The sequence below is a fragment of the Aegilops tauschii genome, chromosome 6 (genome assembly GCF_002575655.3).
Source record: "Aegilops tauschii subsp. strangulata cultivar AL8/78 chromosome 6, Aet v6.0, whole genome shotgun sequence".
Taxonomy (NCBI): domain Eukaryota; kingdom Viridiplantae; phylum Streptophyta; class Magnoliopsida; order Poales; family Poaceae; genus Aegilops; species Aegilops tauschii.
In genome coordinates, this window is record NC_053040.3 from 354,151,372 (window position 1) to 354,176,288 (window position 24,917).

Sequence of the window (24,917 nt, forward strand, 5' to 3'; positions counted from 1 at the left end):
ATCTGATGCACTAGGTATGACACCTAGATCGGATATGAACTCCTTCATCCAGACTCCTTCATTTGCTGCTTCTGAAGCAGCTATGTACTCCGCTTCACACGTAGATCCTGCCACGACGCTTTGCTTAGAACTGCACCAACTGACAACTCCACCGTTCAATATAAATACATATTCAGTTAGTGACTTAGAGTCATCCGGATTAGTGTCAAAGCTTGCATCGACGTAACCATTTACGACGAGCTCTTTGTCACCTCCATAAACGAGAAACATATCCTTAGTCCTTCTCAGGTATTTTAGCATGTTCTTGACCGTTGTCCAGTGATCCACTCCTGGATTACTTTGGTACCTCCCTACTAAACTAATAGCAAGCCACACATCAGGTGTTGTACACATCATTGCATACATGATAAAACCTATGGCTGAAGCATAGGGAATGACTTTCATTTTCTCTCTATCTTCTGGAGTGATCGGGCATTGAGTCTGACTCAATTTCACACCTTGTAACACAGGCAAGAACCCTTTCTTTGCTTGATCCATTTTGAACTTCTTCAAAACTTAATCAAGGTATGTGCGTTGTGAAAGTCCAATTAAGCATCTTGATCTATCTCTATAGATCTTGATGCCCAATATATAAGCAGCTTCACCGAGGTCTTTCATTGAAAAACTCTTATTCAAGTATCCTTTTATGCTATCCAAAAATTCTATATCATTTCCAATCAACAATATGTCATCCACATATAATATTAGAAATGCTACAGAGCTCCCACTCACTTTCTTGTAAATACAGGCTTCTCCAAAAGTCTATATAAAACCATATGCTTTGATCACACTATCAAACGTTTATTCCAACTCCGAGATGGTTGCACCAGTCCATAAATGGATCGCTGGAGCTTACACACTTCGTTAGCATCATTTGGATTGATAAAACCTTCGGGTTGCATCATATACAACTCTTCTTCCGGAAATCCATTCAGGAATGCAGTCTTTACATCCATTTGCCAAATTTCATAAGCATAAAATGCAGCAATTGCTAACATGATTCGGACGGACTTAAGCATCGCTACGGGTGAGAAGGTCCTATCGTAGTCAACTCCTTGAACTTGTCGAAAACCTTTCGCAACAAGTCAAGCTTTGTAGACAGTAACATTACCGTCAGTGTCAGTCTTCTTCTTGAAGATCCATTTATTCTCTATGGCTTGCCGATCATCGGGAAAGTCAACCAAAGTCCATACATGGATCCCATCTCAGATTTCATGGCCTCAAGCCATTTCGCGGAATCTGGGCTCATCATCGCTTCCTGATGGGTTACATGTAGTATTTTACACTAGTGCCTGTTTTCTATTGGTGATTTAAAGCACTAGAGCCTGATGGGTTACATGTAGTATTTTACAAAAGGTTTTGGTCAATGCTTGGTGATGATCATGTTGAAGAGGTGCTGACAGTACTCAATGCTGGGGTGATGCTACGGGGTTGAAATGATACTACTATCATCATGATCCCCAAGGCAAACTCTCCTAAAAAAGTCACCCAATTCAGACCAATTAGCTTATGTAATGTTGTTTACATAGTTATTCCCAAGGTGATTCTTGCTAGGCTTAAAAACCTCTTACCGCAGATTATTGGCCCAACAAAGTGTTTTGTCCTAGGGCATTTAATCGCTGAAAATGTTCTCATTGCGTATCAGAGTATAGTCTTCATGCAATCAAGAATGAAAAAGGTAGGAAAAGAAGGCCGGTGTGCAGTAAAAGCCTGGTATGCAGAAGGCTTGAGACCATGTGGAATGGGTCTTCTTGGAGGTTATTCTTCTGAAATTGGGCTTTCATGCTAACTGGGTTAAATTGGTAATGCTTTGTGTTTCTTCGGTGGAGTATAGAGTGCGGTTTAACAATGAGGAAACTGAAGTTTCAAACCTCAAGGGGGCTGAGGCAAGGGGATCCCCTAACCCCTTATCTTTTCCTCCTATGCATTGAAGCATAACAACTTTGTTGACTCATACGGAGGAGAGTGGTAGCATAAATGGAGTTATAAGGTATGACATGATACACCTGTAGTGACTAATCTTCTCTTTGATGATGACTCCTTAGTTTTGATGAAAGCCAACATAAATATTGATGCATGCTTAAAAGCTGCTCTTGATTTATATTGTTTGACATATGGACAACTTGTCAGTGCGGAGAAATCTAGAATTTTTTAGCTCTAGCACTGATGTTAGTCTGAAGACTCAGATTTGTCCAGGTCTCAAATTTATGAAAAAAGCATTGAATGATAAATATCATGGGCTGCATACTGCTTTAGGTATGGATACAATATCTTATTGGCCGTCTTATTCTGAGATTGACGGGTTGGAAGGAGAATTTTGATGGTCTATCACGCGGTTCTCTTACATCAAAGTACGTTCATCCGTATCATGCATCAATGAGTTGTGAGAGAGAATTTTATTCCTTTTTCTTGTGGGTTTGACTTAACTTTTGGGAAACATAGTAGAAAACCAAAAATTTCATCCGGGAACACTATGAAGATGCATTAGAGGTTTAGATTGGATCGTTGCCAACTTCAAGTTGCGGCCGAAGAAGAGTTAGTGTACATTGTTGATGAAGTCCCTCGAACCATTCACGAACTATCCCTTGAACCGAAGATCGAAAGCACGACCTCTCTACGGATTGCAGTACATGCTTCACAATCCAGCAGCGCTTCGCCTTCCAGAGCTATTCGTCGCTAGAGAATTAGAGGGAGAAGAAGAAAACCGCATAGGACTTCTCTATTATGAGGATTAGAGATATCTATGTCTACTAGAGGAGGCTCCAAAAACTTCTGTTCTCCAACGCACAAAATCCTATAGTATATATAGGTTGGGGAAAGGGGAGGGGCTCCACACAAGGAGGGAAGGACTCCCTCCTTGTTGCGCTGACCTAGGGGGAGGAGGTGTCCTTTCCCCTCTTCAATTTGGCCCCCTCTAGCTTGTCATACAAGCTAGGGGACGCCCCCAAGTGTTATTGGGCACTAGGGCCCAATAACTCTCCACCACTTGGCCTTATTGTATTTTCTTTAGCCTGTTGATATTTAATTAATTCTGAAAGGCTCCTAATCATAATTATAACCTTTTATTATTAATTTAACATCTACGGAAACATATTCCACCTATATATCAATTCCCATTATTACCTGGTAAACCCCATAGCTGGTCGTACGCGCGGTCGTATAGAAGGAAATCAGGCCCGAAAGTTTCCTTTCCAGATGGGATTCTTCACCGATTTCGTCCCCATTTGTTCCTACGACTTCCTTGGACTTCAAGGGATGATTCGAGAGAGGATAAGGATCACCTAGAGCCCTTGGATCAAAGGAGGGATGCTACATCAACGAAGGAGGCTATGGGAGAGCTCTTATACATACACCTTCAACCCTATCCGCCGCCGTCATATCCATCTCATCTAAGAAATTCATCAACATCTCCATGTCCAATCGTCGTCCACATCAAGACACCATTGTTGCAGCCAAGAGGGAGACCAGAAGGGAGCCACCGCTGGCGGGGCGCGGCCATGGCGCGCAGCCATCGCGCCATCATCACCCCTTCTTCCTCCTCCATCATGGTCTCGGTGATGGGTTGTAACAATTCTTGAACCCCCCTTTACGTGATGTTATTTGAGTAATTGTTGGCTATGGGTCAATCGATTAGTAAGTAGTTATTTGATATATTTATAGTCTATTTGTGTGTGCTGCTTCGTATTGCTTATTTACCTCTGCGGTAATTTAGTGACTGGAGACGTTCAATCCATTGGCGTAGTTGGAGACGTGTTGGAAATATGTCCTAGTGGCAATCATATTTGTATTATTATATTTCCATATTCATATTTAGAGTTTATAATCTATGTTATAACTGCTATGATCCTTGAATATGTGATTTCAGTGGAAAACTCATATGCACGTGTGGAATGATAAACGGTAAGACTAGCTCAAGTGTTGTTACTGATCACATTTTCCAGATCTTAGGATATCGTTAAGTGTAACGATAGTCCTAAAACAACATTGAGATTATGACGTTGGAAGAACGGTCATATTGAATTAACACAATCTTGTTTGTTATGAATTGAGTTAGTATCATCTGCATTCAATTATAATAACACAAAGTGTTAATGTGTGATATTGCTCCTTAGACCATGAGAGTATTGTGGTCACTTTGTCGGTGTCAAAACCGGCGGATCTCGAGTAGGGGATCCCGAGCTGTGGATCTGGGATCGATGAGGAACAGGAGACAAGGGATACAAGGTTTTACCCAGGTTCAGGCCCTCTCGAAGAGGTAAAACCCTACTCTTGCTTGATTATATTCAATGGGTATGGTTACAGAGTAGATCTACCTCGAGATCGGGCGAGCTAGACCCTAGATGGGAGAGGTGATGAATGAAGCTCTAGCCCTAAAGAATAAAAACCCTTGATTTATATAGGCATCGATAGGGTTAGGGTTACATGAGGTCGGTTTACAATGAAGGAAAGATTCTGCCTATTCGTTGCCTGCAAGACACATCGCGACTCCGAAGCCTTCTTATCCGATCATGGATCTATACTCGGGCTTGGCTCTGTAGTAGCCCATCAATCCGGCTCAGTCATGACAGGTCGGCAGCCTGAGGACCCCTTAACCCAGGACACCCTCAATAGCCCCCAAACTTGCCTCCAATGCTAGGGCTTGTGTCCGACATCCGCACACCTTGCAGTCTTCGACTTGCGAGGTGAGTTCTTCAGTATGTTCTGCTTATGTTCGGAGTCGAGTGGTGTTCAGAACCTGGAACGTCCATTTCAGTTAAACCCGAAGGAAAAAACCGCTCAAGTATGAATAGTGTCTTTGATTGACAGCTTTTTTCTCTTTAATGAAGGGCCATGACCGGTCATAACGCTGAGTAGCTAGCCATTCTCGATGCGCGGCTCGAGGCCAACCCCTTATTGGCACGTCTCATCAAGGTGGAGATCGTGCTCCGTTTTTTGGGGGATATGATCAATGATTTTGATTCCCCACTCACACATAACGTTGTGAGAGTATCGGGAAGTGGAGAAGCCCACAGCATGGAAAAAGGAGCCCATGACCTATAAAGAGGGGATCGCCACAATTAGCATCTTACGCCTTCTTGCACCTCCCATTGTTGCTTACGCAGTCCTTCAGAGCTCCAGCACCCTGCCCCACGGCGAATCACATCCCGCCCACCCCAACAATGGCCGGATCTGGTGCCAACGGCAAGTGGGGTGCCTCCATCGTCACCAACAACGACATCCTGGAGCTGAAGCGAGCCGGCTATTTCTCGGACGACGTTGCTCATCGGGCCCGTGAAGAGGGCCAGATCATCCCTACGCCCAATCCGGGTGAGAGGGTGGTATTCCTCCCCCATTTCCTCTGGGGGCTAGGATTTCCTCTACACCCCTTTGTGACGGGGTTGATGTTCTTCTATGGGCTAGATTTACACGATCTGGCTCCCAACTCCCTCCTCCACATCTCGACCTTCATCATCGTATGCGAGGCCCTCCTCCGAGTCCACCCACACTTCGGCCTGTCGCTGAAGGTGTTCAACGTCAAGCCCAAGGTGGTTGGTGGGGCTCATGCAGACTACGGCGGGGCCATGGTTAGTTGATAACCCACAAGTATAGGGGATCGCAATAGTTTTCGAGGGTAGAGTATTCAACCCAAATTTATAGATTCGACACAAGGGGAGCCAAAGAATATTTGAAGGTATTAGCAGCCGAGTTGTCAATTCAACCACACCTGGAGATTAATTATCTGCAGCAAGTAATCAGTAGCAAAGTAGTTTGATACTTTTGGTAATAGTAACAATAGCAACGGTAACATTAACAGTGATAGCAATAATTTTGTAGCAAGTGTAACAATGATGATAGCAGTAGTAACTTAGCAAAAACAATATAAGATAAATTCGTAGGCATTGGATCGGTGACTTGTTGGATGATATTCATCATGAGACAGTTATAACCTAGGGCGATTCGGCACTAGCTCCAGTTCATCGATATAATGTAGGCATGTATTCCGTAAATAGTCATACATGCTTATGGAAAGAACTTGCATGACATCTTTTGTCCTACCCTCCCATGGCAGCGGGGTCCATATTGGAAACTAAGGGATATTAAGGCCTCCTTTTAATAGAGAACCGGAACAAGGCATTAACACATAGTGAATACATGAACTCCTCAAACTACGGTCATCACCGAGAGTGGGCTTGGTTATTGTCACTCCGGGGTTGCCGTATCATAACACGTAGTAGGTGACTATAACTTGCAAGATCGGATCTAAAACATGGATATAATGATGATAACATAAATGTTTCAGATCTGAGTTCCTGGCACCCGGGCCCAAAGTGGCAAGCATTAAGCATAGCAAAGTCATAACAACATCAATCTAAGAACATAGTGGATACCAGGGATCAAGCCCTAACAAAACTAACTCAATTACATGATGAATCTCATCCAACTCCTCACCGACTAGCGAGCCTACAAAGGAATTAGTCTCTCCCGGTGGGGAGCATCATGGAATTGGCGATGGAGAAGGGTTGCTGATGATGAAGAATGAAGATCCCCCTCTCCGGAGCCCCAAACGGACTCCATATCTGGCCTCCCAATGAAGAACAGGAGGTGGCGGTGGCTCCGTCTCGTGGAACACGATAATTCTTTCTCCCTGTTTTTTTTGAAATAATGTGGTTTTATAGCGTCGGTTTCAGGGTCTGCGGGGTCACCAGGTGGGGACAACCCACCTGGGCGCGCTAGGAGAGGGGGGCGTGCCCTGGTGGGTTGTGCCCACCCAGGGGCCCCTCTCCGGTAGGTCTTGGTTCTAGAAATTCTTATTTATCATATAAAAAATCCTCGCAAAGTTTCGTTCCATTCCGAGAACTTTTATTTCTACACAAAAACAACACCATGGTAGTTCTGCTGAGAACAGCGTCAGTCCGGGGTTAGTTTCATTCAAATCATGCAAATTAGAGTCCAAAACAAGAGGAAAATTGTTATGAAAAGTAGATACATTGGAGACGTATCAACTCCCCCAAGTTTAAACCTTTGCTTGTCCTCAAGCAATTCAGTTGATAAACTGAAAGTGAAAAAGAAAAACTTTTATGAACTCTTTTGCTCTTGTTTGCATAAATAAGCTTAAACAACACCCAGGTTTTCAGCCAATCATTATAACTAACCATGTCGACAATAACTCTTAAAGATTATATTAAATCATATCAATGACATAATCAGCTAGCGAGCAATAATAAGATATCTCAAACAGCAACACGTTGTCAAAACAACCATGATATAATATGACAATAGTGGTATCTCGCTAGCCCTTTCTGAGACCGCAAAACATAAATGCAGAGCACCTCCAAAGTTCAAGCAGCGACTAAACATTGTAATTCATGGTAGAAAAGATCTAGTCATGATGCACCCAACATTAGCTACACACAATGCATAAATCATGACAACTGTGTTCTCTCAGTTTCTGGCGCTTGTTTTAGAAGGTGATGACACAACATAAAAGTAAACAGATAGTCCCTTCACAGAGGGAAGCAGTGATTTGCAGAGGTGCCAGAGCTCAAGTTTTTAAAACAGTGATAAATGATATTTTGAGACATGCACCCTTCTCATTTACTTCATGACCATCAGTTATCAACATCTTCCATGCTAAGCATGCTAATGGCGGTTCCCAAGCGATAAAAGTAAAGGTTTTGACCCCATTGGGAGTTTTTGTTTGATTATTTGAGAGATTAACTCTTTTTTATGATTGCATTTTGGGACTGGGCATCCCTATTACCGCCCTTTTCTCATGCGATGGCGTGTGAATAAACACTCGACCTGAGAATAACCCGCTTAGCATGGAAGATACCGACCACCTCCTGTCGTTCCATGAACGATCCAGGCACACAAAAAGGATAATTTTTAGAAGTTTTTAGAGGTGGCACATGCAAATTTACTTAGGACGGCAGGGTAATACCATATATAGGTAGGTATGGTGAACTCATTTGGAATAACTTTGGGTTCAAGGTTTTTGATGTACAAGCAGAGTTCCCATTTGGTACTGGAGAAGGCTAGCAATTAGATTGAGAAGCGACCAGCTAGAGAGCAACAACGGTCATAACCATGCATTATGCATAAGTAACATTGGACACTAGCATGAATAGGTTATGAACACCATGAACATAAATATCATAGAGGCTATGTTGGTTTTGATTGAACTACATGCATGAACATGTGCCAAGTCAAGCCACTCGAACGTTCAGAGGAGGATACCATATCATCATACTACATCACAATCATTTTAACGCTATGTCGATATCCAAGATAAATCATTGTCAACTCCCAGCTACTTATGCATGGCATGAGAAACTATAATCTCTAATTGTCATTGCAAACATGTTTAATCATAATGGGCTGAATCATGGATACTCTGTTAAACATATTTACACAAACAGAACAAGTCAAGTTCATACCAGTTTCTCTCTGCCACAGCTAGTTCATCGAATATCATCATTATTGCCTTTCACTTGCACGACCGAACGATATGAAAATAATAATAGTGCAAGAGTGCCGTGGACTAAGCTTGGATCTGCAAACATTTTATTCAACAGGAGAAGACAAGGTAAAATGTGCTCTTTATTAGTTCAACAATTATTCATATGAGAGCCACTCAACATTTTCATCGTGGTCTTCTCCTCGGTAGAACTAGAATAAAAAGAAAAGAAATTCAGAGAAACACACTGAAATATTTGTGGAGTTTTTGGTTTTCTTGAACAAGGAAATAAAAGGGAAAAGCAAAAACGAGAAAAACTATTTACACAGGAAAGCTCCCAACAAGCAAAAGAAGAACAAGGAAATCTTTTTGGATTTTTTAGTGCTACTACTAAGCATGCATAGAAAGTAAATTACTACAACTATTTTTTTCTAAAGTTTTCAAACACACAAGCAAGAAAATAAATCTAAGCATGGATGATACAATGAAAAAGTGTGAACACCGACAAATAGAATGATATGTAGACATAAATGTAATGTCGGTGAGAAACACGTACTCCCCAAAGCTTAGGCTTTTGGCCTAACTTGGTAGTAGATCAGTGACCTGGAGGGTAGTAGTTGGAGTGGTAGCTCACGGAGGCTCTCGGTGCTGAAGCATCGGCCTACTGTGTTGCCACCACTACTGCGTTGTGAGCTCGGGCCTCACTCTCAAGAACAAAATTATCTCCCCTTCCTGTGATAGTCAAAAAGAGCAGGCGCAGGCAAATATCATGGTGATGCATAGCAACGAGAGGGGAGAGTGTGTCCACGTACCCTCGTAGACCGAAAGCAGAAGCGTTATGACAACGCGGTTGATGTAGTCGTACGTCTTCACGATCCGACCGATCCAAGTACCGAACGCATGGCACCTCCGAGTTCAGCACACGTTCAGCTCGATGACGTCCCACGAACTCCGATCCAGCAGAGCTTTGTGGGAGAGTTCCGTCAGCATGATGGCGTGATGACGGTGTTGATGATGCTACCGACGCAGAGCTTCGCCTAAGCACCGCTACGATATTACCGAGGTGGAATATGGTGGATGGGGGCACCGCACGGGGCTAAGAGATCAATGATCAATTGTTGTGTCTCCAAGGGGTGCCCCCCTCCCCGTATATAAAGGAGTAGAGGAGGGGGAGGCGGCCGGCCAGGAGGAGGGTGCGCCCAAGGGAGTCCTACTCCCACCGGGAGTAGGATTCCCCCTTCCAAGTTGGAGTAGGAGAGGGAAAGGAAGGGAAGGAGGGAGGAAGGAAAGGGGGGCCGGCCCCCCTCCCAATTCGAATTGGGCTTGGTTGGGGGCGCCCCCTCCTTTGCTCCTCTCCTCTCTTTTCCACTAAGGCCCAATAAGGCCCATATACCTCCCGGGGGTTCCGGTAACCTCCCGGTGCTCCGGTATATTCCCGATCTCGCTCGGAACCATTCCGATGTCCAAATATAGTCATCCAATACATCGATCTTTACGTCTCGACCATTTTGAGACTCCTCGTCATGTCCGTGATCATATCCGGGACTCCGAACTACCTTCAGTACATCAAAACACATAAAATCATAATACTGAACGTCACAGAACTTTAAGCGTGCGGACCCTACGAGTTCGAGAACTATGTAGACATGACCGAGACACATCTCCGGTCAATAACCAATAGCGGAACCTGGATGCTCATATTGGTTCCTACATATTCTACGAAGATCTTTATCGGTCAAACCGCATAACAACATACGTTGTTCCCTTTGTCATCGGTATGTTACTTGCTCGAGATTCGATCGTCGGTATCTCAATACCTAGCTCAATATCGTTACCGGCAAGTCTCTTTACTCGTTCCGTAATGCATCATCCCGCAACTAACTCATTAGTCACATTGCTTGCAAGGCTTATAGTGATGTGCATTACCGAGAGGGCCCAGAGGTACCTCTCCGACAATCGGAGTGACAAATCCTAATCTTGATCTATGCCAACCCAACAAGTACCATCGGAGACACAGGTAGAGCACCTCTATAATCACCCAGTTACGTTGTGACGTTTGGTAGCACACAAAGTGTTCCTCCGGTAATCGGGAGTTGCATAATCTCATAGTCATAGGAACATTTATAAGTCATGAAGAAAGCAATAGCAGTAAACTTAAACGATCAAGGGGTAAGCTATCGGAATGGGTCAAGTCAATCACATCATTTTCCAAATGATGTGATCTCGTTTATCAAATGACAACTCATGTCTATGGCTAGGAAACTTAACCATCTTTGATTAACGAGCTAGTCAAGTAGAGGCATACTAGTGACACTATGTTTGTCTATGTATTCACACATGTATTATGTTTCCGGTTAATACAATTCTAGCATGAATAATAAACATTTATCATGATATGAGGAAATAAATAATAACTTTATTATTGACTCTAGGGCATATTTTCTTTAGTCTCCCACTTGCACTAGAGTCAATAATCTAGATTACACAGTAATGATTCTAACACCCATGGAGTTTGGTGCTGATCATGTTTTGCTCGTGGAAGATGCTTAGTCAACGGGTCTGCAACATTCAGATCCGTATGTATCTTGCAAATCTCTATGTCTCCCACTTGGACTTGATCCCGGATGGAATTGAAGCGTCTCTTGATGTGTTTGGTTCTCTTGTGAAATCTGGATTCCTTTGCCAAGGCAATTGCACGAGTATTGTCACAAAAGATTTTCATTGGACCCGATGCACTAGGTATGACACCTAGATCGGATATGAACTCCTTCATTTCCTGCTTCCGAAGCAGCTATGTACTCCGCTTCACACGTAGATCCCGCCACAACGTTTTGTTTAGAACTGCACCAACTGACAGCTCCACCGTTCAATATAAACACGTATCGGGTTTGCGATTTTGAATCGTCTGGATCAGTGTCAAAGCTTGCATCAACGTAACCATTTACGACGAGCTCTTTGTCACTTCCATAAACGAGAAACATATCCTTAGTCCTTTTCAGGTATTTCAGGATGTTCTTGACCGCTCTCCAGTGATCCACTCCTGGATTACTTTGGTACCTCCCTGCTAAACTAATAGCAAGGCACACATCAGGTCTGGTACACAACATTGCATACATGATAGAGCCTATGGCTGAAGGATAGGGAACATCTTTCATTTTCTCTCTATCTTCTGCAGTGGTCGGACATTGAGTCTGACTCAACTTCACACCTTGTCACACAGGCAAGAACCCTTTCTTTGCTTGATCCATTTTGAACTTCTTCAAAACTTTGTCAAGGTATGTGCTTTGTGAAAGTCCAATTAAGCGTCTTGATCTATCTCTATCGATCTTGATGCCCAATATATAAGCAGCTTCACCGAGGTCTTTCATTGAAAAACTCTTATTCAAGTATCCTTTTATGCTATCCAGAAATTATATATCATTTCCAATCAGCAATATGTCATCCACATATAATATTAGAAATGCTACAGAGCTCCACTCACTTTCTTATAAATACAGGCTTCTCCAAAAGTCTGTATAAAACCATATGCTTTGATCACACTATCAAAACGTTCATTCCAACTCCGAGAGGCTTGCACCAGTCCATAAATGGATCGCTGGAGCTTGCACACTTTGTTAGCTCCCTTTGGATCGACAAAACCTTCTGGTTGCATCATATACAACTCTTTCTCCAGAAATCCATTCAGGAATGCAGTTTTGACATCCATTTGCCAAATATCATAATCATAAAATGCGGCAATTACTAACATGATTCGGAAAGACTTAAGCATCGCTACGGGTGAGAAAGTCTCATCGTAGTCAACCCCTTGAACTTGTCGAAAACCTTTTGCAACAAGTCGAGCTTTATAGACAGTAACATTACCGTCACCGTCAGTCTTCTTCTTGAAGATCCATTTATTCTCTATGGCTTGCCAATCATCGGGCAAGTCAACCAAAGTCCACACTTTGTTTTCATACATGGATCCCATCTCAGATTTCATGGCCTCAAGCCATTTTGCGGAATCTGGGCTCACCATCGCTTCTTCATAGTTCGTAGGTTTGCCTTGGTCAAGTAACATGACCTCCAGAATAGGATTACCGTACCACTCTGGTGCGGATCTTACTCTGGTTGACCTACGAGGTTCGGTAGTAACTTGATCTAAAGTTTCATGATCAACATCATTAGCTTCCTCACTAATTGGTGTAGGTGTCACACGAACCGGTTTCTGTGATGAACTACTTTCCAATAAGGGAGCAGGTATAGTTACCTCATGAAGTTCTACTTTCCTCCCACTCACTTCTTTCGAGAGAAACTCCTTCTTTAGAAATGATCCATTCTTAGCAACAAATGTCTTGTCTTCGGATCTGTGATAGAAGGTGTACCCAACAGTTTCCTTTGGGTATCCTATGAAGAAACATTTCTCCAATTTGGGTTTGAGCTTATCAGGTTGAAGCTTTTTCACATAAGCATCGCATCCCCAAACTTTAAGAAACGACAACTTTGGTTTCTTGCCAAACCACAGTTCATAAGGCGTCGTCTCAACGGATTTCGATGGTGCCCTATTTAACGTGAATGCAGCCGTCTCTAAAGCATAACCCCAAAACGATAGCGGTAAATCAGTAAGAGACATCATAGATCGCACCATATCTAGTAAAGTATGATTACGACGTTCAGACACACCATTACGCCGTGGTGTTCCGGGTTGCTTGAGTTGCGAAACTATTCCGCATTGTTTCAAATGTAGACCAAACTCATAACTCAAATATTCTCCTCCACGATCAGATCGTAGAAACTTTATTTTCCTGTTACGATGATTTTCCACTTCACTCTGAAATTCTTTGAACTTTTCAAATGTTTCAGACTTGTGTTTCATTAAGTAGATATACCCATATCTGCTTAAATCATCTGTGAAGGTGAGAAAACAACGATACCCGCCACGAGCTTCAATATTCATCGGACCACATACATTAGTATGTATGATTTCCAATAAATCTGTTGCTCGCTCCATTGTTCCGGAGAACGGCGTTTTAGTCATCTTGCCCATGAGGCATGGTTCGCAAGTACCAAGTGATTCACAATCAAGTGATTCCAAAAGTCCATCAGTATGGAGCTTCTTCATGCGCTTTACACCAATATGACCTAAACGGCAATGCCACAAATAAGTTGCAATATCATTATCAACTCTGCATCTTTTGGCTACCACATTATAAATATGTGTATCACTACTATCAAGATTCAATACAAAAAGACCACTCTTCAAGGGTGCATGACCATAAAAGATATTACTCATATAAATAGAACAACCATTATTCTCAGATTTAAATGAATAACCATCTCGCATCAAACAAGATCCAGATATAATGTTCATGCTTAACGCTGGCACCAAATAACAATTATTCAGGTCTAAAACTAATCCCAAAGGTAGATATAGAGGTAGCATGCCAACGACGATCACATCGACTTTGGAACCATTTCCCACGCGCATCGTCACCTCGTCCTTAGCCAATATTCTCTCAATCCGTAGTCCCTGTTTCGAGTTGCAAATATTGGCAACAGAACCAGTATCAAATACCCAGGTGCTACTGCAAGCTCTAGTAAGGTACATATTGATAACATGTATATCACATGTACCTTTGTTCACCTTGCCATCCTTCTTATCCGCCAAATACTTGGGGTAGTTCCGCTTCCAGTGACTAGTCTGTTTGCAGTAGAAGCACTTAGTCTCAGGCTTAGGTCCAGACTTGGGTTTCTTCTCCTGAGCAACAACTTGTTTGCCGTTCTTCTTGAAGTTCCCCTTCTTCTTCCCTTTACCCTTTTTCTTGAAACTGGTGGTCTTGTTGACCATCAACACTTGATGCTCCTTCTTGATTTCTACCTCCGCAGCCTTTAGCATCGCGAAGAGCTCGGGAACTGCATTATCCATCCCTTGCATATTATAGTTCATCACAAAGCTCTTGTAGCTTGGTGGCAGTGATTGAAGAATTCTGTCAATGACACTATCATCCGGAAGATTAACTCCCAGCTGAATCAAGTGATTGTTATACCCAGACATTTTGAGTATATGTTCACTGACAGAACTATTCTCCTCCATCTTGCAGCTGTACAACTTATTGGAGACTTCATACCTCTGAATCCGGGCATTTGCTTGAAATGTTAACTTCAACTCCTGGAACATCTCATATGCTCCATGACGTTCAAAACGTCGTTGAAGTCCCGGTTCTAAGCCGTAAAGCATGGCACACTGAACTATCGAGTAGTCATCAGCTTTGCTTTGCCAGACGTTCTTAACGTCATCAGTTGCATCTGCAGCAGGCCTGGCACCCAGCGGTGCTTCCAGGACGTAATTCTTCTGTGCAGCAATGAGGATAATCCTCAAGTTACGGACCCAGTCCGTGTAATTGCTACCATCATCTTTCAACTTTGCTTTCTCAAGGAACGCATTAAAATTCAACGTAACAGTAGCACGGGCCATTTATCTGCAACAAACATAGACAAGCAAAATACTATCAGGTACTAAGTTCATGATAAATTTAAGTTCAATTAATCATATTACTTAAGAACTCCCACTTAGATAGACATCCCTCTAATCATCTAAGTGATCACGTGATCCATATCACCTAAACCATACCCGATCATCACGTGAGATGGAGTAGTTTTCAATGGTGAACATCACTATGTTGATCATATCTACTATATGATTCACGCTCGACCTGTCGGTCTTAGTGTTCCGAGGCCATATCTGCATATGCTAGGCTCGTCAAGTTTAACGCGAGTATTCTTACGTGTGTAAAACCGTCTTACACCCGTTGTAGATGAACGTTGAGCTTATCACACCCGATCATCACGTGGTGTCTCGGCACGACGAAGTTTGGCAACAGTGCATACTCAGGGAGAACACTTTTACCTTGAAATTTAGTGAGAGATCATCTTATAATGCTACCGTCAATCAAAGCAGAATAAGATGCATAAAGGATAAACATCACATGCAATCAATATAAGTGATATGATATGGCCATCATCATCTTGTGCCTTTGATCTCCATCTCCAAAGCACCGTCATGATCACCATCATCACCGGCGCGACACCTTGATCTCCATCGTAGCATCGTTGTCGTCTCGCCAACTATTTCTTCTACGACTATCGCTCCCGCTTAGTGATAAAGTAAAGCAATTACAGCGTGATTACATTGCATACAATAAAGCGACAACCATATGGCTCCTGCCAGTTGCCGATAACTCCGTTACAAAACATGATCATCTCATACAATAAAATTTATCATCATGTCTTGACCATATCACATCACAACATGCCCTGCAAAAACAAGTTAGACGTCCTCTACTTTGTTGTTGCAAGTTTTACGTGGCTGCTACGGGCTGAGCAAGGACCGGGCGTAGTCACACTCGGTTCAACTAAAGTTGGAGAAACTGACACCCGCCAGCCACCTGTGTGCAAAGCACGTCGGTAGAACCAGTCTCACGTAAGCGTACGCGTAATATCGGTCTGGGCCGCTTCATCCAAGAATACCGCCGAACCAAAGTATGACATGCTGGTAAGCAGTATGACTTGTATCGCCCACAACTCACTTGTGTTCTACTTGTGCATATAACATCTACACATAAACCTGGCTCGGATGCCACTGTTGGGGAACGCAGTAATTTCAAAAATTTCCCTACGCACACGCAAGATCATGGTGATGCATAGCAACGAGAGGGGAGAGTGTGTCCACGTACCCTCGTAGACCGAAAGCGGAAGCGTTATGACAATGCGGTTGATGTAGTCATACGTCTTCACGATCCGACCGATCCAAGTACCGAACGCACGGCACCACCGTGTTCAGCACACGTTCAGCTCGATGACGTTCCATGAACTCCGATCCACCAGAGCTTTGCGGGAGAGTTCCATCAGCACGATGGCGTGATGACGGTGTTGATGATGCTACTGACGCAGCGCTTCGCCTAAGCACCGCTACGATATTACCGAGGTGGAATATGGTGGATGGGGCCACCACACATGGCTAAGAGATCAATGATCAATTGTTGTGTCTCCAAGGGGTGCCCCCTCCCCGTATATAAAGGAGTAGAGGAGGGGGAGGCGGCCGGCCAGGAGAAGGGCGCGCCAAGGGGATTCCTACTCCCATCGGGAGTAGGATTGCCCCCTTCCAAGTTGAAGTAGGAGAGGGAAAGGAAGGGAAGGAGGGAGGAAGGAAAGGGGGCCCGGCCCCCCTCCCAATTAGGATTGGGCTTGGGGGGGGGGGCGCCCCCTCCTTTGCTCCTCTTCTCTCTTGTCCACTAAGGCCCAATAAGGCCCATATTCCTCCCGGGGGTTCCGGTAACCTCCCGGTGCTTCGGTATATTCCCGATCTCGCTCGGAACCATTCCGATGTCCAAATATAGTCGTCCAATATATCAATCTTTATGTCTCGACCATTTGGAGACTCCTCGTCATGTCCGTGATCATATCCGGGACTCCGAATTACCTTCGGTACATCAGAACACATAAACTCATAATACCGATCGTCACAGAACATTAAGCGTGCGAACCCTACGGGTTCGAGAACTATGTAGACATGACCGAGACACGTCTCCGGTCAATAACCAATAGCGGGACCTAGATGCTCATATTGGTTCCTACATATTCTACGAAGATCTTTATCGGTCAAACCGTATAACAACATACGTTGTTCCCTTTGTCATTGGTATGTTACTTGCCCGAGATTCGATCGTCGGTATCTCAATACCTAGCTCAATCTAGTTACCGGCAAGTCTCTTTACTCATTCCGTAATGCATCATCCCGCAACTAACTCATTAGTCACATTGCTTGCAAGGCTTATAGTGATGTGCATTACCTAGAGGGCCCAGAGATACCTCTCCGACAATCGGAGTGACAAATCCTAATCTTGATCTATGCCAACCCAACAAGTACCATCGGAGACACCTATAGAGCACCTTTATAATCACCCAGTTACGTTGTGACGTTTGGTAGCACACAAAGTGTTCCTCCGGTAATCGGGAGTTGCATAATCTCATAGTCATAGGAACATGTATAAGTCATGAAGAAAGCAATAGCAGTAAACTAAAATGATCAAGTGCTAAGCTAACGGAATGGGTCAAGTCAATCACATCATTCTCCTAATGATGTGATCCCGTTTATCAAATGACAACTCATGTCTATGGCTAGGAAACTTAACCACCTTTGATTAACGAGCTAGTCAAGTAGAGGCATACTAGTGACACTATGTTTGTCTATGTATTCACACATGTATTATGTTTCCGATTAATACAATTCTAGCATGAATAATAAACATTTATCATGATATGAGGAAATAAATAATAACTTTATTATTGCCTCTAGGGCATATTTCCTTAAAATATGTGTGCACAACAGATGTTTGGTTAAACATTAAATTGTACGTGAAGTCATGAATCTTTCCTTTAAGGATTTTGTGCTCTTTTAAGGTGTTAAATCTAAATACTGCGTGGGTAGGATAGGATCAAAGGGCAAATGTGTAACACCAAGCCGTCGTGCTAAACGCGTGTCATAAATTCCACCATAGAAGTAGCCACTGTTAGCGTTATGCTGAAGTCTACGTGCAACAATAGCTCCAAGGTTATTGTTCCTTTCACCAGTGAGAGCGGTGCGTATGAGGCTCAAGTCTGGAGCAGAAAGCGTACTACACTCTTGCTTGCCTACTATACATTTCTCGTAGAATAATGCAAAGTACTGAATTGTGGGAAAATGAATGCTCTTTATTCTACCTTGTGTCACTCCCCTCCTTTCTCCGTAACAAAGACTAGTCAAGAAAGATTTGAACTCAGTCTTTGGTGGTTCGTCAAATGAACCCCAAAATGGTAGCTTGCAATGGTAAGCAAAATTCTCCAGTGAGATGGTAAATGGACTATCATAAAGCATAAACAACACCCTAGACTCACGGGGAAAGAATTTAAATCCTTTGACAAATGATTCAGTGAGAAGGTGGCGTTGTTCGCACTTATCTGAGAGGTAGGGTCCGACACCGGCATTGTGAACAATATTGCTCAAATTCCTCCTTAATGCCCACACGCATCATATATTCATCGCAAGGCCATAAGCATGTTTTGGTGGCGGCATCTCGTGTGGAACTTTCACTTGGTTCTACGTAAGACCGGCGAGCAGAACCGTCACTAGAAGATGCCCCCGAGGATCGCCTCCTCGAAGAACTCCTTCCAAATAGGTTCATCATGTCCGCGTACAATTTTCCAAAAATAAAAATTTTGGGTTGACAAAAATTTGTCAACAAAACTTTATTAAATTGATAGCAACTACTCATAGGGATGCATAGAGGGCATAACAAGCATTCAAACTACTTAGAACTCTAAGAATTTAACATGCAAGCTCATCTACCGCAGCACCAAGAGTAGCTAATTATTCGAAATATAAACCACTAAAACAAAAACTAATTGGACAAACGGTGGAGTCACATACCAAGCAACAATCCCCCGAAACAGTTTCGGAAACGGTGCTTCGAGCAAAGAGATCGAAATCCGCGGGTTTGAGAGCAAGAACACCGGAGAGAGAGCTATGGAGATTTTTTCTGGAGGTAAGTGATGATGTGGGATGAAGAGGTAAGTGAGGGGGCCCACGTGGGGACCACAACCCACCAGGGCGCGCCTGGGGGTCCTGGCGCGCCCAGGTGAGTTGTGCCCACCTGGTGCACCTCCCTCTGACATTATTTGCACCAGAAATTAAGAAATATTCAGAAAAATCGTATTAAATTTTCAGGGCATGCTGAGAACTTTTATTTTTGGGTCATTATTTATTGCACTGGAAATTCAGAAAACAGACAAAACATGGCATTTTATTTTTATTTTACTAAATTCAGCAACTTCATACCGTTTAGAAATGATCCATTAATAAGGTTGATCAGGTCTTATTAACAACCACTTTCGATTAGCATGAAATCGAAGAACTTTTGTAAATCACTAAGTTACCTCAATGGGGATATGAATGTCCCCAACAATAAGCATTTCATATTTATTTTTGACAGTAGGTAGAGGTATTTGAAAGCTTCCAATAGTGATTGTCAGAGATTTTTCAATAACATTAATACCATTCACTTGGAATTGTTTCTTTGGAAAGTGCACCGTATGCTAATTACCATTGATATGAAAAGTGATCTTGCTTTTATTGCAATCAATAACAGCCCCTGCAGTATTCAAGAAGGGTCTACCAAGGATAATCGACATCTTGTCGTCCTCGGGCATCTCAAGTATAACAAAGTCAGTCAAAATAGTAACATTAGCAACAACAATGGGCACGTCCTCACAAATACCGATAGGTATGGCAGTTGAGTTGTCAGCCATTTGCAAAGATATTTCAGTAGGTGTGAGTTTATTCAAATCAAGTATTTTATACAAAGAGAAAGGCATAACACTAACACCAGCTCCTAAATCACATAAAGCAGTTTTCACATAATTCTTTTTGATAGAACAAGGTATAGTTGGTATTCCCGGATCTCCAAGTTTTTAGGTACTCCATCTTTAAAAGTATAATTAGCATGCATAGTGGAGATTTCAGCTTCCGGTATTTTTCTCTTATTAGTGATGATGTCTTTCATATACTTTGCATAAGGAGGCATTTTAAGGATATCAGTCAAGCGAGTACGCAAAAAGACTGGCCTCAGCATTTCAGCAAAGCGTTCAAATTATTCATCATCATTCTTTTTAGTTGACCTGGGTGGAAAAGGCATAGGTTTTTGAACCCACGGTTCTCTTTCTTTACCGTGTTTCCTAGCCACAAAGTCTCTTTTATCATACCTTTTATTCTTAGGTTGTGGGTTATCAAGATCAACAGGTGGTTCTATCTCAACATCATTATCTAGTTCTTTTTCATTATTTGGTTGAGTGTCTTCATGAACTTCATCATTATCTTTTTCATTATCACTAGGTGGATGTTCATTACCATACTGAGTTTCAGCATCAGAGATAGAGGTTTCATTTTCATTATCAAGAGGTTTATCTATTTCAGGTTCACTAGAAGTGTGCAAAGTCCTATCATTTTTCTTTTTCTTCTTCCTTTTGGAAGGACTAGGTGCACTAGTGTTATTTCTTTGTGAATCCTGTTCAATTCTTTTTGGGTGTCCCTCAGGATAAAGTGGTTCCTGAGTCATTTTACCTCCTCTAGTTGCAACTCTAACAGCAAAGTCATGCATATTATGATTCATTTCATCAAGCAACTCTCTTTGTGATTTAGCAACTTGTTCTAACTGAGTTTGAACCATATAAGCATGCTTTCCAACACCTCTAACATCATTTGAGATTCTAAATAACAAGTCACTCAAGCGAGCAATCATATCAGAATTATATTTCAATTGTTTCATAACATTTGCATTGAAGTGATCTTGTTTTATAATATAGTTTTCAAACTCATAAAGGCATTGACTAGGATGCATATTGTGAGGATTATCATTATCATTGAACTTCATTAGAGAATTTACCTCTACCACCTTAGGTAGTGGTGGTGTATTAAGCCCATGTATTTCTTCAATAGGAGGTAAATTTTTAACATCCTCAGCTTTAATACCTTTTTCCTTCATAGATTTCTTTGCCTCTTGCATATCTTCAGGACTGAAATATAATATACCCCTCTTCTTCGCAGTGGGTTTAGCCGGTTGTTCAGGAATAGTCCAATCATCATACTTTTTCAATATGTTATTCAATAATTCTTCCACTTGTCCAACAGTTCGTTCCCTGAAAACACAACCAGCACAACTATCTAGGAAGTCCTTAGAAGCATCGGTTAGTCCATTATAGAAGATATCAAGCATTAAGTAATTGGCAAAGCCACCCCCAAGCTTGTCGGATACTCTCTTCTTTAGTTTGCACAAATTTAAATATTTCCTGTAAGGCAGCTTGTTTCTTATGAGTAGGAAAATATTTATCAGAGAAGTAATAAATCATATCCTGGGGACTACGCACACAACCAGGAGTAAGAGTATTGTACCAAGCTTTAGCATCACCCTTTAATGAGAACGGAAATAATTTGAGAATAAAGTAATAGCGAGTCTTCTCATCAGTAGTAAAAAGGGTGGCTATATCATTCAACTTAGTAGGATGTGCCACAACAGTTTCAGTTTCATAACCATGGAAAGGATCAGATTCAACCAAAGTAATTAACTCTGGGTCGACAGAGAATTCATAATCCTTATCATCAATAAAGATAGGTGAAGTAGCAAACTTAGGATCAAATTTCATTCTAGCATTCAAAGATTTTTCTTTATACTTGCTTAATAATTTCTCTAGATCATCTCTATCCTTACAAGCAAGAATAGCTCTAGTTGTCTCCTCATTCATAACATAACCTTCCGGTACCTTAGGCAATTCATATCTAGGAAGGCTAGTTCTAGCAGGTGTTTTAGGAGATTCAGTTTCAAGCCCATCATCAGATTCAACAACATCATGTTGTATTACTCTAGCAATTTGTGCGTCAAGAAAATCACCAAGTGGCACATAATCATTATCAAGCAAGGTACTAGCATTATCATAAGCATTATCAATAGCAGAAGTAGCATCATCAACAACTTGCGACATATCAGAATTAATAGCATGTGGTGGTGTTGCAAGTTTACTCATAACAGAAGGTGAATCTAAAGCAGTACTGGATGGCAGTTCCTTACCTCCCCTCGTCCTTGAGGGAAATATCTTAGTCTTAGGATCCTTCAGATTCTTCATAGTGATAAATTGATAATAATCCCAAGTGACTCAACAAATATAGCTAAGCTCCCCGGCAACGGCGCCAGAAAAAGGTCTTGATAACCCACAAGTATAGGGGATCGCAACAATTTTCGAGGGTAGAGTATTCAACCCAAATTTATAGATTCGACACAAGGGGAGCCAAAGAATATTCGAAGGTATTAGCAGCTGAGTTGTCAATTCAACCACACCTGGAGATTAATTATCTGCAGCAAGTAATCAGTAGCAAAGTAGTTTGATAGTTTTGATAATAGTAACAGTAGCAACGATAACAGTAACAGTGATAGCAATAATTTTGTAGCAAGTGTAACAGTGATGATAGCAGTAGTAACTTAGCAGAAACAATATAAGATAAATTCGTAGGCATTGGATCGGTGACTTGTTGGATGATATTCATCATGAGACAGTTATAACCTAGGGCGATACGGCACTAGCTCCAGTTCATCAATATAATGTAGAACTTGCATGACATCTTTTGTCCTACCCTCCCGTGGCAGCGGGGTCCATATTGGAAACTAAGGGATATTAAGGCCTCCTTTTAATAGAGAACCGGAACAAGGCATTAACACATAGTGAATACATGAACTCCTCAAACTACGGCCATCTCCGGGAGTAGGCCCGGTTATTGTCACTCCGGGGTTGCCGGATCATAACACGTAGTAGGTGACTATAACTTGCAAGATCGGATCTAAAACATGGATATAATGATGATAACATAAACGGTTCAGATCTGAGTTCATGGCACCCGGGCCCAAAGTGACAAGCATTAAGCATAGCAAAGTCATAGCAACATCAATCTAAGAACATAGTGGATACTAGGGATCAAGCCCTAACAAAACTAACTCGATTACATGATGAATCTCATCCAACTCCTCACCGACCAGCGAGCCTATGAAGGAATTACTCACTCCCAGTGGGGAGCATCATGGAATTGGCGATGGAGAAGGGTTGATGATGATGAAGAACGAAGAACCCCCTCTCCGGAGGCCCAAACGGACTCCAGATCTGGCCTCCCGATGAAGAACAGGAGGTGGCGGCAGCTCCATCGGGTGGAACGCGATAATTCTTTCTCCCTGATTTTTTTTCTGGAATAATGTGATTTTATAACATTGGTTTCAGGGTCTGCGGGGCCACCAGGTGGGGAAAATCCACCTTGGCGCGCTAGGAGAGGGGGGCGCGCCCTGGTGGGTTGTGCCTACCCAGGGGGCCCTCTCCAGTAGGTCTTGGCTCCAGAAATTCTTATTTATCATATAAAAATCCTCACAAAGTTTCATTCCATTCCGAGACCTTTTATTTCTGCATAAAAACAACACCATGGTAGTTCTGCTGAAAACAGCGTCAGTCCGGGGTTAGTTTCATTCAAATCATGCAAATTAGAGTCCAAAACAAGAGGAAAAGCGTTAGGAAAAGTAGATACGTTGGAGACGTATCATTAGTAAGCTTACACGGGTCCAGTGGCCGGAGGGGAAGTTTCTTGACACCGTCAGGTTGTGGCAAAAAGAGTGGTTCTATATCACTAAGCCAAGGGACGCGACCTGGACGGCGGCTCCCGCATTCAGATCCGGACGCTCGGCCAGATTGGCCTTGTGGACTACAAAGAGTCCGGATTGGGGTCCGCTGCTGACGTGAAGGCGCTGCAGAAGCGCGTCGTCAACGTGATGGAGATCGGCGCGAAGATGACCAATGTGATCCAAGTTGTGCTCAAGCGTTGGATCCTCCCTTGTCAAGAAAGGGTCAAACCGATGTGGGCATACGAGCCTGAAGACCCTGCCACCGTGCAACGTCTCCTCGGCACAATCCACGACAAGGTGTGGGGCCTTTTATTCAAGCCTCAGGAGGAGTGGCCGGCCGAGGGAGAGGACATCAGCCTCGACGCGGCGAACCCCCCGAGAGAGGTAAGTGGTTTGCCATTTGACATATGTTCAGATAATATTACCGCACCCAATGCAATCTTAAGCCTCCCTTTGCTGATTTTTGCAGGGCTGGCTCGAAAAGGCCAAGAAAATCAGCGGCCCGGCTCGCCTGCCCGAGGAGCCCCGATCGACTCATTTGGAGAAGTTGTTGGTCGTGTCACCTTACAAGGCGCCCGACCAGAAGGGCAAAAAAAAGGATGTACCGAGGGCCAGGGAGGGCTTCCAGCGTAGAGCTCGTCCGGATACTCGGTCCGGGGATGCTGCGGCTCCATCTGCCCAAGATGGAGATGAAGACGATGACGAGGAGGAAAGAGCCTCCTCGCACTCCAAGAAGAGAGCAGCGTCCGAGGACGTCGAGGAGGTACAACCCCCTCAGGCCCTGAAGAGGCGGTGCCGGCCCAAGCTGGTCCTACCTAACAGCTCGTACTCCGACGAGGGGTCCGAAGCATCCGAAGAGGTTCCGAAGAAGGAACCCAGGGTCAAGCCCCCGGCTGACAGGTACGATGTTGGCATTTTTAGCTGCCTTGTTTTTAACAATTCATTCTGAACGGAGGCTGATCCTTTAGTGTTGCAGCCCCCTACGCGACCGCCCCGCTGAGAAGATCTCGGAGGGGATGTCCCCGCCCGACGAACTGGCGGATAGTGGGTCCGTTTCGCGCTCCGCACCTCCCCTGATCCCCGAAGTGGTTAGGAAGGTGTTGTCCTGAAGGACCGCTCCTCCTTCGAACACTGGGGAGGAGGTTGATGCCACCATGGCCGAAGCTGACGCCTTGGTCATCGAAGACCAGGGGGATGCGCCCCCCTGGCTAGTGCGGGTAGGG